Source organism: Galleria mellonella, unplaced genomic scaffold, assembly GCF_026898425.1.
Source record: "Galleria mellonella isolate WM207_F2 unplaced genomic scaffold, CSIRO_AGI_GalMel_v1 utg424, whole genome shotgun sequence".
NCBI lineage: Eukaryota > Metazoa > Arthropoda > Insecta > Lepidoptera > Pyralidae > Galleria > Galleria mellonella.
Window position 1 is genome coordinate 373,537 of NW_026442097.1, and position 18,787 is coordinate 392,323.

Here is an 18,787-nt window from a genome sequence, read left to right on the forward strand (position 1 = left end):
GGAGGGCGATCATTCCGGTACATTTGTGGGTGTAATTGAATTGTTCCATGTATAGAAATGTTCCAACAGAGGACATACGCACAAAATACAAGCAACGTACAGTGTTACAAGTGGTAATTGTCTATTTAGACAAAGTTATACAAGTTATTCGCCCGCTGTTTCGTTCGCGTGGACTTTTGAAGTAGGAAAATCAATGGAGCAGAGGGCCTACCATGAAATATTTACCGAAATTTCGGGGACGATCGAAACAGAGATTTCATGTTAAAATTACATAATGCACGCCGTTTAAAATTATTAAAAATGTTAAAATATCATTCCCCTGAACTATTATGATAGGATTTATGATGACGAAATGTTAAACTCCATTTACTGGGTCGATTTTGGTACGAACAAAAACACGAAATTGAGCCCGAAAATTCGGAATCTCATTTCATGGTAGACCACCAGATTACTTCTAGACGCCGTGTTAAAATATATACCCACAACTATTTCAATTAGATCTTCAAGAACTTAATATTGTACCGCATCCAATTTGGTACAGTAGTTCTTGCATGGTACCGGAACAAAACATATAGGCAGACTGGCAAAATTTCCCAAAATTATTTTTTTGGCATTGGTGTTATTAACTTGCCGTGTGGTCCCGGCATAGAATGCGCCGCACTTTTCTTTCCTGTGGATGTCGAAAGAAGCTACTAACTCAATGGTCGAGAGATGGGCAGCAGCGTAGCTCTTAAAACATCGCCGAAGCTTAACTTTGGTTGTCAACCCGTCTGCAACGCCAACTACTGGCAAGAACATCCTTATGGTGAAGACCCATGGTCAGCAGTGGGCAATCAACAGCTGATACCAAATTAAAAGTAATATATAATATAATCCATTCTATGGCAATTTTTTTCAAATTTGACATTCTTTAAAAATCTACATTTTCTAGTCAACCATTATGTTGGTAAGGTTATTTTCAAATTTCTATCTCTTCCGGTTCCCCAAAGAAACTGACTTTCTCCGTAGATTTGTAAATCGTCCCCCATCTGTTTATTTCAATACCGTTGAACTTTCATTTGAAGGATACAAAGTAATTAATATCGTCCATTTTTTTGATATTTCTCAATATAATAATAATTAAATTCCATTCAATTTTCTTATTTTTTGTAAAATGTTCATTGATCTTTACAGTAGTCTTTGTCTTATTTTTGAATTGTAATCGATCTCGAAACGTCTGATGTTTGTAACTTTTTCCATGTTGTGTTGACAAACATAAAGTGACGATATAACCAAATAATGAACTTCCTTCGTTTTAAAGTCGGTGAAAATGGAAACGGGATTCCCTTTGTTTCTATTCACCCAATATTTTTTTCCTTCTCAATAGTTTTTTTGATTTGTTCAAAATAAAACGTCAGTGTAGATTCGACATGACAGCGGGCTCGAATCGCCCTCAGCTATTACCCCGTATGCCGGGGCTGGGGTAATGGTAGGGTTACGAGAATGGATCATAGAATTTTTGGAAACGCCACACAGAATGTTAGGTTTAAAGTTTTAAAAAAAAACCTAATTTGATCCTCCAAAAACATTTTGTTAATAATGACTTTATTTTAACAAAAAAAAAAAAAGCGGGTACACTATTTACTAAACAGTGATTACAAAACTAGGCTCGCAGGCCTGTATCGTAGTAATCGACGAGTGGATAATTAAGTTAGTACATATACATATGTAAGTTACTTCAATAGTGACATAATGATTATCAACTAGTGATCCGGCCCGACTTGTGCACTTGCAGATAGAATTTTCTAAAGATATATATATATATAAGATATATATATATATATATATATATATATATATATATATATATAGTGCGTCACACAATGAAATTAATGCCAAATTACCTGAAATTGATATAGTGTATGATAATTCGAATTCCTACAGGAATAAATTGCTGAAACACTTTGTACAACAATCTTATGAACATTAACTCTAATTATCATAATATATATTTTTTTAATTTAATTCACTCATAATCTTATTTTCTGATATTGCTCACAACTTAGGTTACATGTTTGTTTTTATTATTTACTTAATTTTCTCGCCACTGTATAATTATGTTAAAGTGAATGCTGTGAATACCTATAATAGGCGTGTGCATTAATATTGCATTGTATTTAATGTTTGTTATACCTATATGTTATAATGCAATATGCTGTTGGTGTTCCTTAAATAAATAAATAAAATTATATAAATAAATAAATAAAATTATATATATATATATGTGTTCACCAGTGACATTTCCATCCCAAAACTAGACTCCCCTAATTTCGATGGAAGCGATCCGGGCGGGTGGTAATTTTCTGCTCGCCGAACGCGCTGGATTCGTGTCCGTTCGCCCGTGTTTAATCGTTTGTCGAGTGCGGAAGACGGGTGATGTTTTGTTGATGAATCACTCTGTGATCAAAACCAAAGGTCCCCTGATATGTACAGGGTGAAAGAGAAATTATTTAGCTCCATTTTCAAACAATGTTCCATCAGTGATCTTAATATTGTTTTCTTAAAAGACACCGAAATACGAGACAAAAATATATAGCAATTGATAGCTAGGTCCGCCATTTTATTATGGAGACTTCAAAATTGTTTGTTTTTCGGATTACGTTTTTTTTTTTTCATGGAAAAAATTTTCAACTTCGTTGGAAGTATACTTTTTTTTTTATAACATAAGAACAAACGCACATGCAGCTCACTTAGTGTTAAATAATTACCACCGCCCATAGGTTTACGAGTGTCTATGGTCGGCGGTATATATCAAGTAGATTACAAAGTAATTTTCTATCATTACTTCACATGTAGGCAACCTCTTTTAAACCTACATAGTTACAGAAAAATAAATAGTGACGTTCTTGACAAAACCGAAGACAAAGTCTTTCTTTCTTTCACTCCTTCTGAATTTATATATATAAATATCATCAAGCCCACGTCTACACATCTCTACACACACGATATACTCAAAATAATAACATAACCCTATAGCGAATATTTATTTATTTATTTATTTACGCATACATTAAACAAACCTTTCATTTAAATGATATCATTAGTTAAATACAATCGCTCTTTAAGAGAAATAATATAAATTGTACATGTTACATACGTATAACAAAACAACATAATAATGAAGGTTACACAATTATATAATAACATTACTATTTTACTTTTAATTTAGAATAAAAAAGAAAAACATATAAAAAACAAAATGAATGTAGCCAGTGTTTGTGCAAAGCACCTAACTCAGCATACGTCGCAGTTTCAAATCTGAAGCTACGACACTGATTTTCAGTAGGCCCCTAAATATGTATAGATCATATAATGACGCTCATCAGAATGACCTTGACGTATTTGGACTCGGTTATAATCAATATCGCTGACAATTGTAAAAAATAATGTAATATTTAGAAATTTCTTATATAATTTGTTTTTTATTTAACTTTCTCTATGTTTTTGTTTCTTTTTATGTTTAATTTTTTTTCACTAATAGTTGCGACCGAATGGCTTTGTTGCAGTCGCATTTATTGTTGGATCGTGCTGTGTGCACATGTCGTGGCAAGTTTACCTGATCAATACATCAATGTACTTGCATGTTATAATTTATGTTTGTATTTGTAAACTTCTGTTATGTGCGCCTAATAAATAAAATAAAATAAAATAAAATAAAAAAGCCGATAAAACCTATCAAAATCGAGCCAAGAGTCTAATCTATATGCAATAACGATAGGACGGACAATGGGATGATCCATCAAGCTATGGTAATACAGGCCACTCCTGAGGGATGAGTACGGTGACCATAGATTATTATTTTCTAGAACCATTCGTGAAAAAAAATTCCGAATTCCTTTTTTGTTAATAATTTTCTGTCTTAAGTAGAAAATGTTATTATATAAATAATATTTGGGGATAAAGTGCAAGTTAGGGGGCACAAAGTAAGATCGACTGTATTAGACTGTTGAAATAGTAGAGTGGTCAGCTTCAATTGAGCAACCCTGGGACTGCGACGGTCTGAAGAATGTTATATGGTATTGAAATTACAGTGTACAGAGACATAACACCTTAAACCTCAGAAATTACAACCCAAAAGTGAAGGGCATCATGGGCAAGACAGTTTTTTTTATACAACTTAGAATGGCAAACAAGCTGATGGCCCACCTGATGGAAAGTAGTAACCGTCGCCTATAGACATGAGCATAACAGAGCATACTGTTTCGCCCATGATACTCCCCATGCGTTGCCATTCCTGAGGACTCGGGTGTTATTCCTCTGTACCCAGTAAATTCACGCCATATCCCACCCTTCAAACCGAAACATAGCCATGCAAACACAACTGCTTCACGGTTGAAATACGAATGGGACAGAGATACCCAAGCAATCGACTTTTGTATAAAATCTCCCTCTGGTACGTCGGTATCATGGGCGAAACGGTATACTCTGTTTTGTCCATGGTACTGCTCATGTCTATAGGCGACGGTTACCACTTTCCATCAGGTGGGCCGTCAGCTTGTTTGCCATTCTAAGTTGAATAAAAAAAAATAGGTAAAGATACACGAACCTGTGTGTGTGAATTTCCAACTGTACAATGAAATACCGTTGTACAGTTGGCAATAAAAAAAAAGAATTATAAATATCCGAACTTATCTAAATCCGTGGTTGCACTACATACCATAGTGGCGTAATCCGATGATTTGCGTGGATTACACTCGCCCTGGCCCCCGGCGTCGATTGTAAATCAACGAGATTTTATAATCTGAAATGTTTATGTTTATGGGCTTTTTTATGGGGCTTCTTAATTCCACTATTTTTTAGTATGCATATTATGTGATGTCTTCGTAAATTGAATCTACTCGTGTTATAATGGTGTTTTTTTAAAGTCTTTTCAATTCAAAATTGCTCCAAATATTTTTTTTTCTATTGTAAGTAAACGATAAAATTGTAACCGGTTTGGTATATTAAATAAAAAAAATCACGAATCAAAAATTAAAAAAACGACAAATAGTCTTCAACCGACTTCAAAAAAAAGGAGGTTCCTAGTTCGGTTTTATTTTTTTTATGTTTGTTAACCCATAGCTCCGTAAGCTGTAAATTTATCTAAAAAAAATATACTTACAGATTGATCCCATAGAAATTTTATCAAAATCGGTTAAGCAGTTTAATTTTTAAATCAAAATACCTCGTAATACCACAATTGAAGCCGGTTTTTTGTAAGACACAATTTAAAATATTTTATTTTGTATTTATATCATAAAGTTACAACAAAACATTACATTCAAAGGATATTTTTTATTTTAATTCAAATAGCCAAAGACACGGGATGTAACTAGTGTCAAGCTTACAATGCGGGTCCCGTCGCCACAGCTTTTGTCTGCCCTTCCACTAACGAAGCCATTGAATCGAGTTTGTTGTTAGACTGTTTGTAGAGACAACTCTAGCGAACTCCTAATAAGTTATTGATGTTCGAATTATCTAATATTTTTTGCATTAAAAAAAAAAACTTTTAAAACATCACTAAAGTCTAACTGCGGTTAGCGGACGGTTACCACTTTCCTTGAGGCGGACCGTCAGCTTGTTTGCCATTCTAAGTTGCATAAAAACATTTAAACTTTTTGAATGTATATTACCAAGTCACACTTTCCTCTGTCCCATTCGTGTTTCTACCGTGAAGCAGTTGTGTTTGCATGGCTGTGTTTCGGTTTGAAGGGTGGGCATATGGCGTGAATTTACTGGGTACAGAATAACACCTGAGTCCTCAGGAATGGCAACGCATGGAGGGTATCATGGGCGAAACAGTATACTCTGTTATGTCCATGGTACTGCTCATGTCTATAGGCGACGGTTACCACGTTCCATCAGATGGGCCATCAGCTTGTTTGCCATTCTAAGTTGTATAAAAAAAAACACTTAACGACTGTATGGATTTGAATGAAGTCTCATCCACAAATAGACCGTATCTTTAATTAATATAATACAGAATACTTCCTTCTGCAGGCAAAGCAATGGAAAATAGATTGTTAAAGTTTATAAGTCTGCTTCTTTCTTTTTAAATACCATAGACTGTAAACAATTTTTAATATTTAACCCCATACATGATTACTTAGCTGACATATTCAAATGACGAATACCATAGACTATTTCCCGCCAAAAATAATATAGTTGGAAGTTTACCGACTAATCATCCGGGGATACCGCTCCAAAAATAATATTAATACGTCAAAAGGAATTCAATATAATCCCCTGTGTTGCCAGCAGATGGGGCCGCGATTAATTCAAGTCAGGTGTTGCAGTAATGCCGTTTTAATCTGCATTTTAGAGGGCAACCCTGAGGGGAAGCTTCTAGAAATTATGTGCATGAATGCGCTATTCTTGTGCAGGAATTTCTGGGGTGGATATAGTTTTGATTAAATCATTTGTTTGCAGAAATAATATTTGAAATGTTTATATATATCAACTACTTTTTTTTTATACAACTTAGAATGTCAAACAAGCTGACGGCCCACCTGATGGAAAGTGGTAACCGTCGCCTATAGACATGAGCAGTACCGTGGACATAACAGAGTATACTGTTTCGCACATGATACCCCCCATGTGTTATCATTCCTGAGGACTCAGGAATGAAAATACATTGGTACATTGCTACCAATGGGGTCATTGATCGCAATAGAGTTAACTTAGTAATAACTAACAATTCATTTCCTCCCTTCGGTAGGTACAAGTCATTGCTGATTTTCAATGAACATTACTTCATTGGGGGGAAAGGGATTATTAGTAATGGAGACTGAGAATCCCATTGCTAGCAATATGCCCAACCAGGTCGACCTCCTCGCGCTTCCCCCTGGAAACTATCATGGTTAATTCCTGATGAATTCATCATGATGGGCTAACTGACCTGTTTTCATTCTCATCTATCACCGTTTACTGGTGCTCCGCCAGCGTATCCTGTTAGCGCAGGCGGGGTTACCATACCATTTTCACTCATCAAAAAAAAAACATTACTTCAATCTATAAGGTTTATTATATTATAGGCCTTCCTGTAATGGTTTTGCCCGTAGTTGCCACGCATGGCAAGCAATTTGGCAAGCTTAGTCAGCTTTTGGTTATGTTTTAAGAGGCACGCTGCTGCCCATCCCTAGCCTATTACGGTGGAGGAAAGGGATTGCTAGTAATGAGGTCTAATAGGCTCATTGCTAGCAATATACTCTCTCAGGTCGACCTCCACGCGGTTCCCACTGGAAACTATCATGGTTAGTTCTTGTCGAATTCATCGTGGTGGGCCAACTGACCTATATTCATTTTCACCTATCATCTTTCACTGGTGCCCCGTCAATGTATACCGATAGCGCGGGGGTAACCATTCCATTTTCATCTATTAAAAAAAAAACCATTACGTTTCCTTAGTCGCCTCTTACGACACTCATGGGAAAGGCAGGGGTAGCCTAGTCTATGCCAGGACCACAAGGTTTAGCCAGCATAAGTCATAAAAATAGGTTTATGACGTCTTTATAACAAATACATAATAATCTGTTAATATTCTGATAATCTGGTAGTATTGTTTTATTGTTACCCTATTCCCTTTGGCCGCAACAGAATATCAGTGCTTTTCTTTTTTGAGGGCGAAGCAATAAACCGAGTTGTGGCCATTTTGTATTGCTATGGCACACTCACAAACGAAAATTGTATTTAGCTTTGTGTATTTTTTTTTTTTATCATTTATGTTATCTCGCTTTTTTTTTGTATATGTATGTTGTAATTTGTGTGCTGTAAGTAAGTAATGCAAATAAATTCTCTATCTATCTATCTACATGGATTTCATCTACTCAGAGAAGTTTAATTAAAATGTATATGTACCTAAATATTTTATAGATAGATATATTTTCTGTTAGCTTGTAATACTAACCAGTTTTGCACGATCCTATAATCTATAATATATGAGAAATACTTTTTCATACGCTATCAACATTCTATTTTATCTATGCCCAAACTGTCTATGGCACATAAAAAGATAGCCGCGAAGCACTCTCGAAGTCAATTCAACATTTTTCGAGTTCACTTATCTATCGACTCCTTCGTCCCTCGGGAGTTTTCCCTCGAAAATATCTGTCAAAAACAATATTTCCTGCATCGGGTTACCGCAGATAAAACAAACTTTCGAGTACGCTAAGCGATTTAGAACTCTATGCGTCAAAGAGAAAAGTTTATTTTTGATTTATTGATAATGAAATTTATGTACAAATCAGAAAATTCTATTATCAACCGTAGTGTTATTTAAATAAGGGTGTTAAAGTTTTCATTCTATTTATTTTGGCGCCATGTCGACACGTGCGCTATTGTCACGTGACAGCAATCATCCGCCATTGTGGTTGCGTTCCTTTTCATCCAGAATTCAATGTAAACTTGATGCTATAGTATTAATTTGCATAATTTCCATAGTTACTGTTTGTAGGGTAGGCAGTAGTTCTTAAATATAGTATCTACTATCCAAAAAGACAATTTTAATGGTTTTTTGTTCCACCACAAACTCTGAATGTCTGACCTAATTTGTATGTATAGTACCGTTAAAATACATACATCACCCCGAGTGACAGTGGGTACATTTTTTTAAATAGTTTTTTTTTGGTAGGATACTTATGTGTTTTAAAAAAATGGGAGGAAAATGTAGATATTTGCAGAATCTGTTTTTTACATATGCAATATAAGATAAAACCTTACAAATGTTTATATTTCATTACAACTAAAGGGTAATCCGTTAGTCTCAACAAACAGCTAATTTAAATTCCCACTGCAGTTTGATTTAATTTTGTTTACTGGCAACCCCTAAACATCTGTGGAGTGTGATAAAACGCCCCTAGGGAGAAATGTGGGCTGTGTCATTTGACAGCTTTTTATCATTCCCTCATCGTTTCGCGAAGTGCCGGCTTCGATTCTCGGTTGGGTCCATTTGGAAATTTGGCTTTTCGGAATGAAATTTCAGGACACGGGAGTATAACGTCTAAATACTATGTATCGTGGGTATAAATGTCGTACAAACTGTTCTATATCCATGCTGCTGTTCATATGTTTTTTTAGAGTTTTTTTAATGCATGTGTTTAATTAATAACTGGTATATAAACTCTTTGTTGGCCCTTTATACAAAAAAAAAAAGAAAAATAATGTTTTTATCTGACACTTTCGATTGTGACGTTCTTGTACAAAATTAATAAACACATTCAAGATCAAGATTCGACTTTATTTTTGTTCATTTGGTCCTTCGATAGCCGCATAATTTAGTAAATAAATATAGTGCAGTACTAAACGCATAAATATTCACAACTTCAGTGTATAATACTTTTTTCACATATATATATCGGACTTTGTTGTTTGCATATCACAATGACAGAAAATATTAGTTCACGTATTACAATGTTGTTGGACAATTCAAATAAAATTGTGAAATTACTTACTAACACGAAGAAGTGCGCTCGAGCTAAAATTACAAGAGGATATTTGGATGCACGTTTAGAGATGCTATGTGAGTACTGGTCGTCTTATAATAAGCAATATGAGTACATTACAACTACATATTCAGAGTCGGATTTAAAATCATATAATCTCGATCTAGAGGAAAATTATAACTCTACTGAAGAGGCTTACTTAGATCTCAAGACCTGGATAAAAGATTGGTTATATGAACATGAAACAAAATCAATTAAAACTGATGATGATAACACCATCACCATCGCTTCATCTTCACACTCGAGACCACATCTTCCTCGATCCCTTCAGTATTTTCTGGTGATTATAATGATTGGATTAGCTCGAGATTTATATATTTCATTAATACATAACAATAACAGTTTGTCTAAAATTGAAAAGCATCATTACCTTAAGTCTAGTTTAACTGGGGAAGCAGCAGAATTATTAAAGAATTTCACACTTACCGAAGCTAATTATCTCGATGCATGGAAGAAGCTGGAAGAAAGATACGACAACAAGAGGATTATTGTCAACAACATACTGAATCGCTTATTAAGTCAAAAGAAGTTAGCTGGCGAATCAACTAAAAGTCTCAAAGAATTATTAGACACTACTAGTCAATGTCTTGACTCGTTGAAAAATCTCAACATATGTATTTCTAACTGGGATGCTATTTTAGTATATGTCATTGTCGGAAAGTTAGAGATCACATAAACTTTGGGAAGTCTCTTGGTAATTCTTGAGATTCCTACTTATGCCGATTTAGCTTCTTTCTTGGAGAATAGATTCAGAACACTAGAAATGATTAGTTCAACTCAAGTCAAAGAATTGTCAAAGAAGATATACACACCACAAAAATTTACATCTGTCAAAACTTACGTTACTGAAGTAAATAGTACTTGCACATATTGTTCACAGAACCATTACATTTGTCATTGTAAGAAATTTGCTACACTTACTGTATCAGAACGTCAACATTTTATAAAAACGAACAACATCTGCTTCAACTGTTTGATTAAGGGTCATTCTGTGAAACAATGTCGGCAAAGCACAACCTGTAAGAAATGTGGACGACGTCATCACACTTTGCTGCATTTTTATTTTGAGTCAGTACAGAGTCCCTCTACGTCTTGTCATACTGCTAACACGAAACCTGAAACAAATAATAAACAAGTTATTTTACCTACAGCTCAAATTAAAGTGAAGGCAAAGAATGGCTCTACTTACGTTCTCAGGGCACTCAGACCAGGGCTCTCAGGCTTCTTTTGTTACTGAAGCAGCTGTACAACTATTGAATCTTGATCGCACACCTGTAATTGGTAAAATCACTGGAATATCCAACTCACAAGAAGTTACTACTAAGTCTATGGTAACACTAATTTTGTAAAACCCATCACTTTCACGTATTGAAGTTCCTTATGTACTTAGAAAACTATTTACCGTCTCGAGAATTTCCACAAGGTACTTGGCCTTCATCAATGCAATTAGATCTAGCTGATCTGATTTTCACAAGCCGAATGCCGACGTGCATGCTCACATAATTCTCGATGGAATACATAAACACAACACTCTCGTTGCTCTTAATCACAAACTGTTACACAAGTACACAAATGGTTGTAGCCCATAATAAGTTGGAGGTGGATCAGTTACTTAGGCAGTTTTTCGAAGAGCACGTTCCCCACAAAAAACCTATGTCCGCATCAGAAATACAATGCGAGGAACACTATAAAAATACTTACACACGTAATGATGATGGTCGATACGTAGTTCGTTTACCATTTAAAGAATTTCCTTCCACAAGTCTTGGTGATTCAAAAACCTTGGCTGTTAATCGTCTGCAACAGATGGAGAAGAGATTTTTACACAAACCTGAATTTGTATTAATTTTATTGAATACCTGTCACACGAACATATGGAGATGATACCTGAAAATGAACTTAATACTAATAATAAAAATATATATTACTTACCTCACCATGCTGTCCTTAGGCCGTCGAGCTTGAGTACAAAGTTGCGCGTAGTCTTTGATGGTAGTGCTGTACCTGCAAAATGGAAAATCATTAAATGATGAACTGATAATCGGTCATCCTCTTCTTCAAGATATTCGATACTTAATTACTAGATGGAGACAACACAAAATATCTTTAGTTGCAGATATACAGAAGATGTATCGACAGATACTTGTATTTACAAAGAATCGTATGGCGTGAATCTCAATGATCCTATTCAAGAGTACAGATTACTTACCGTAACCTATGGTACGTCTTGTGCTCCTTTTTTAGCTATCCGTACATTGCACCAACTTGCTGAAGATGAATGTGGTGAGTTTCTAGAGAAATTTGAAATTGTGAAGGAAGACTTCTACATGGACGATTTGTTAACAGGTACGTCAACAGAGGAAAGTGCAATATTTCTTCAAAATCGGTTAACTGAGTTATTAGCTCGAGGTGGCTTTCCTTTGCACAAATGGTCGTTTAGTAAACTAGTATTGAATCAAATTTCGAACGACAAAAGAGATTCTTTAAGTACAGTCACTATTAAAGTAGAAGACACTATTAAAGCTTTAGGTATTATATGGAATTCACAAACTGACAACTTTGAACTTACATTAAATTTAGAATTTAAATCCCACAATGTCACTAAACGAACTGTTCTTTCTGCGATAACTAAGTCCTTTGATCCTCTTGGTTGGTTAGCACCTTCTATTATTGTTCTTAAAATATTCATGCAGAAATTATGGCTAGCTGGATTGGATTGGGACGAGGAGCTACCACTAGAATTAAAAACTGAATGGTTCACTTACCTAGATAAATTTTCTCACATGCAAATCATTCCCTTTCCAAGATGGCTCAGTATTTTAAATACTACTACTAGAGTAGAATTACATGGCTTCAGCGATGCATCTTGTGCTGCTTATGTTGTCTATATCAGGGTTTGGAATGGCAAAAACGTTAATGTTCATTTAGTCCAGTAAAACAAATCACGTTGCCACGTTTGAACTTTGTGGTGCTGTTTTATTAGCCAAGATGTTGAGCAGTCTTAAAACTGTTTTGAAAATACAAAATAATTGTGTGTTCGCTTGGACTGATTCTAATAGTTTTGGCGTGGTTACGCAAAACACCTGGTACTTGGACAACATTTGTTGCTAATCGAACAGCAGAAATTTTAACTGTCACAAATAGCAGTCAATGGCGTCATGTTGACACCTTTGATAATCCTGCAGATTTAGGCTCTCGAGGTTTAAGTCCGAATGATTTGAGACAGTCAAAACTATGGTGGAACGGCCCTGATTTTTTAAGTCAACCCAATGATATTGTTAATAATGATATAAATATTCCTGAAACAGACTTAGAAATAAAAACAAAAGTTAAAGTTCACATTTGTACTACTGAAAATAATGATATTACTATCTAAACAAATATTCAAAGCTTTCAAAGTTGATCCGTGTAACAGCGTTCTGTTTAAGATTTATTCAATGCTGTAAAAACAAAATTAATTCAATAAGAAGGGATTGTACCTCTTATATAACTGCTTCTGAAATAAAAAATGCTTTGCTTGTATGTATTCGTTTTTAGTTTTGAAGACGAGATTGAAACTTTAACTCACAATAAGCGAATTCACAAAAGAAGCAAGTTATATACACTTAATCCGTATCTTGATGAACAAAAGATACTAAGAGTGGGTGGCAGACTAGCTAACGCAGAGATTTCGAATTATCTAAAGTCTCCTATTATTTTAAGTAATGAATGTCATTTATCTAAACTAATTGTTTCTGATGCACACTTTAAAACTCTGCATGGTGGTTTGCAACTTACCTTAAATTACGTCAGACAGAGATACTGGATTATTCGTTTAAAAAATCTTGTTAAAACTATTGTAAATAATTGTATATCTTGTTTCAAACAACGAGCAGTACCAAAGGTACCATTTATGGGTAATTTACCAAATTACAGAGTCAATTAGACCATTTAGTACAAGCGGTGTAGATTTTGCGGGACCTTTTACGTTAAAACTGTATCCCGGTAGATGTAAAAAAACATGTAAAGCCTATGTTTGTCTATTTGTTTGTACTGTAACAAAAGCTATTCACTTGGAGCTAGTGAGTGATTTATCTTCTGCTGCATTTATAGCTGCTTTTAAAAGATTTACTGCTCGCCGTGGTCATTGCCGGAATATCTGGAGTGACTGTGGAACTAATTTTGTTGGTGCATCACGAGAGTTAAATCTTACTTTTAAGAACTTAAAGTCCCAAGTAGTCACAGAAATTGCCGAACTTTTAGCAAACGATTTCACAACTTGGCATTTCATATCTCCTAGTGCTCCACACTTTGGAGGTTTGTGGGAATCCGGAGTCAGGTCTATCAAAGGACATTTAAAACGTGTAATTGGTCAGACCATTCTAACTTTTGAAGAATTTTCTACATTACTAACTCAAGTCGAAGCTTGTGTTAACTCTCGACCTCTTACTTTGATGAACAATTCTCCTGATGAACCTCCGCTAACCCCGGGTCACTTCCTAATAGGTGGTCCTCTAATTGCTGTACCTGAGGAATCTTTACAAGAAGTAAAGCTTAACACTTTGGATCGTTGGCATATGATTCAACGGTTTATTCAATCTCTTTGGTATCGTTGGCAACTAGAGTATTTAACAACTCTCCAAAATAGATACAAATGGTCAAAAATACATCCTAATATTGAATTAGGTACTGTAGTCTTAGTGAAAGATGATAAATTACCACCTGTAAGTGGCTTTTGGGTCAAGTTGTAGATAAACATCCAGGTGCAGATGGTACAACGCGAGTTGTTACACTTAGATATAAAAACAGTTTCTTTAAGAGACCTGTAGCCAAGTTGTGCCCTCTGCCACTGAATAAGTAAAATTTGTTATTTTTTCTAACAGTTATGTACTAATTTGATTTCTATTATCGCACTTTGTATTACTTGTTTACTATATTGTGAAGGACTATAGTAGTCCTTGGGTGGCGGAATGTTTAATTAATAACTGGTATATAAACTCTTTGTTGGCCCTTTATACAAAAAAAGAAAAATAATGTTTTGATCTGACACTTTCGATTGTGACGTTCTTGTACAAAATTAATAAACACATTCAAGATCAAGACAATGAAATGGTAATGTTATAAGCTGGCGGGGCACCAGTGAAAGATGATAAAGTGAAATAGAATAAAATAGCAGGTCAATTAGTCCATCGTGATGAATCCACCCGGAATTCAGCACGATAGTTTCCAGGGGGGACCGCGTGGAGGTCGACCCGACGAGGTGCATTGCTAGCAATGAGACTAGTAGTCCGCACCACTAACAATCCCTTCTACTCGGTTTTTTAGGGTTGATATTGGAATGGTAACCCTAACTGCGCTATCAGTATACATTGCCAGGGTATCAGTGAGAGATGACAGGTAAAGATGTAAGCAGGTCAGGTGGCCCGTGATGAATTTAACAAAAATTTAACACGCTGATTGCCAGGGAAAAGTTATGAAAGTCAACCTTGTTTTCAACCGATTTCAAAAAAGGAGTTATTTTATATACAACTTAGAATGGCAAACAAGCTGACGGTCTATTTGATGGAAAGTGGTAAGCGTCGCCTATACACATGAGCAGTAACATGCACATAACAGAGTATACTGTTTCGCCCATGATACCCCCCATGCGTTGCCATTCCTGAGGACTCAGTTGTTATTCCTCTGTACCCTGTAAATTTACTGTCATATCCCACCCTTCAAACCGAAACACAGCCATGCAAACACAACTGCTTCACGGTAGAAACACGAATTGGACAGAGGTAGCCAAGCAATCGACTTTTGTACAAAGTCTCCCTCTGGTAGTTTCTCAATTCGATTGTATTTGTTTTTTTTATGTTTGTTATCTCATAACTTCGTCATTTATAAACCATTTTTTTTTTAAATGAATGAAACTAAGATCGGTTTAATATTTTACTTTTTTAAATCTAAAACAATTGGAATTTATTTTGATTAAAATAATTGTTGATTGTCGAACACGACGTTAAATTACTTGTGAATGTACACCTATTTGGTTCTACTTATTTTTTTTTTTTTCGAAATAAAAATGACACAAGGAAATTCACATAATTCTTATCAGAGTCTGTCGGAACCGCGAGGGCGTGTGTTGATAAACAGATACGAGTGACATAAAAAGCGTCCTCCGGGACTGTTTTAGAAGGGCGAGGGAATGTCTGTGCCGGGGAGAGATTGATTGTTCATTAAAAAGAAAAAAAAACATTTGGCGGGAAAACATTATGTGTGTACTTCGGCGTTTTATTAATTATCCTTGTTGATAGATTGTTTTAAAGTAAGAGGTCTGTTTGAATCGAAGCATTTGGCGTTCCATTGTTTCTGCCTACCCTAATGGGAGACAGGCGTCACAGATATGTATGTATGTATGTATGTAAAATTGTTTTAATAATGCCATTGGATAATAAATTAAGATTGTATTTTCAAAAAAACTACTACAATTATGACAAAATCGGTTTTGATTTAAAATATATTTATAATATATATTTACCAGAGGGAGACTTTGTACAAAAGTCGATTGCTTGGGTACCTCTGTCACATTCGTGTTTCTACCGTGAACCAGTTGTGTTTGCATGGCTGTGTTTCGGTTTGAAGGGTGGGATATAGCGTAAATTTACTGGGTACAGAGGAATAACACCTGAGTCCTCAGGAATGGCAACACATGGGGGGTATCACGGGCGAAACAGTATACTCTGTTATGTCCATGGTACTGCTCATGTCTATAGGCGACGGTTACCACTTTCCATCAGGTGGACCGTCAGCTTGTTTGCCATTCTAAGTTGTATAAAAAATAAAAAAAACAATCGAATCGGGAATCTCTTACTGTTTGAAGTCCATTGGAGATGGACTTACTTATGGTATTATTTATAGTTTCAGTTTAAATCTATCATGAAAAATTGATCTGGTATTTTACTAGAGACTAATCCCGGCTTCGCATGCTTTTTTGGAAAATATAATATAATATAAGCCATATTACTAGCTAATAATGTTGCTTTCTAAAGATATGTGAAAGAAATGTTATCTCGCTTCTTATGTATATATATATATATATATATATATATATATATATATATATATATATATATATGTTATAATTTGTGTGCTGTATGTAATGCAAATAAATTATCTATCTATTTATCTAAATTCAATTAGATTATGGTAGCTATTACTTTTGTCCTACAGCATATTACTGAGTTTTTAAGAATAATTTGGATTAAAAATATTGTTATTTATTTTAATAGATAATAAATGCACGCTTAATTCTCTATTTGCCTCATGGTTGATTGGTAGAGAACGCCGTTTTTTTTTATGGTTGAAAATGGTATAGTAACCCCGCCTGCGCTAACGGGATACGCTGGCGGAGCACCAGTGAAGGGTGATAGGTGAGAATGAAAACATGCCAGTTAGCCCATCATGATGAATTCATCAGGAATTAACCATGATAGTTTCCAGGAGAAACCGCGAAGAGGTCGACCTGGTTGGGTGTATTGCTAGCAATAGGATTCTCAGTCTCCATTACTAACAATCCCTTTCCCCCCAGAGAACGCCGTTAGGTGTTAAGTTCGCCATAATTATGTACACGATACTTCTTGCATGGTTTTAATACTAATTAAATAATTTGAATGTATTTAGTATTAATATAAACCTACGTGGTTTCTGAATGCTAATGTAACATACTTTCTGTAACTCTGTATTTTGTAATAATAAATAAATAAAAAAAAAATAGCAATGAAATGACAGGTACAACACTATAGTCTTCAGAAAAAACAACGTATGAAGCATACCATGTGCTGTTCATGTCCATAGGCAAAAAAAAAAATCGAAACCAGCCAAGATTGTTGTCAACTAGTTCCTATTTGTCCAATACTATTTGTCATTTTTCTCGAAGCATTTCTATGGAGACACTCTATCTATATAACCTAAGGTCAAATCCTTTTTTCCTTATTGAAAAAACTAGCTAATTTTATAATATCACACAAAGCCTAAGCATTAATAATGGCGGCTCCAATATGGTGGAGGCTATTTGGCGGGAAACGGCCAACATGGCGTCGGATTTTTATGATCGAATGTGCAATAAAGGTAGCTATCGAGCGAAGTAGGGACTTATATAATTTTCTAAGACATAACTTTATGTTTTATGTACAATTTCCAAAGTATGTACAAAGGTTATATTCTTGCTATTATTCTGAAATAAGTAAGTATGCTGTATTTACTTAGACCAGTACACACTGGAATATAGTTGTAAGCTGACCAAATATGTACCTTAGCCTGTTTATTAATTTAAAAATATAACTAAATATATGCAGAACTTGTATATATGTATATATCGATTTGGTCCTTTTATAATGACACGGAGTTTAATATTAGCTATAAGATCATTGAACCTTTTTTATTTTGAAAGTATTTCGTGTTAGAAAAGAATATATATAACAAATCCAAATCAGAAGCACAGTCGGAAACATTAGCAGTTGTTAAGGTACAGCACTGTGACAAACGGACTAACGAAGCCTCCCCATAAGAAAGCCTTTATGTAAATTTGAAAACAAAAATTGAAAATTTGCCTATAACACATCGACAAAATCCATTCAAATACAGAACAAGCCCATTTTTGTCGGTTAAAAAATAAAACTGATTTTACACGTCTATCTATTTTTAAAATTGTTATTTATGGGTATTTATTATGTAGTAAAATAAAAAATAAACCAAAAGGTGTAGTGAAAACCACGACGTAATCCGATTTGGCAGCTGGTCCTTTGTACCGGATGCAATAGCGCGCGCCATTGCACCGCGGTATTGTTTCCGGTTTACGGCCGGACGTGACGTCATTTCAGAGACGTTCAATCTGAAGGATTGATGAAATGTAAAAAGTTACTATGTCTAGTTATTTTAAAAATATTCAGACACCAAGATACTCAACTAAGTTTTTTTATTAGTGATATAAGAAATGTGTTAATTTTTATAAAATAAAAGGCGATGGTTATTTTGTCCTATATTTTTAATTTTTAAGTGAATCCCAAGAGCAGGATTTCAAATTCATCTATATTTCTTTATAAAATATTCGATAATTATGTTTGAAATTCATAGAGCAGGTATATTCTTGTATTGATTTTTTTAATGAATGATAATGGAATGGTAACCCCACCCGCTTTATCGGTATGCACCGGCGGGACACCAGTGAAGGATGATAGGTGAGGATGAAGTAGGTCAGTTAGCGCATCGTGACGAATTCAACAAAAATTGTTCACGATGGTTTCCAAGGG

General features: G+C 34.9%; 1 protein-coding gene across 3 annotated transcripts in view; it reads left to right on the plus strand.

Moving 5' to 3' along the window:
• Window positions 1-18,787, plus strand: part of LOC113512207 (glutamate decarboxylase) — an 84,240-nt gene that overhangs the window by 44,022 nt on the left and 21,431 nt on the right. The gene's annotated exons all lie outside the window — the stretch shown is intronic.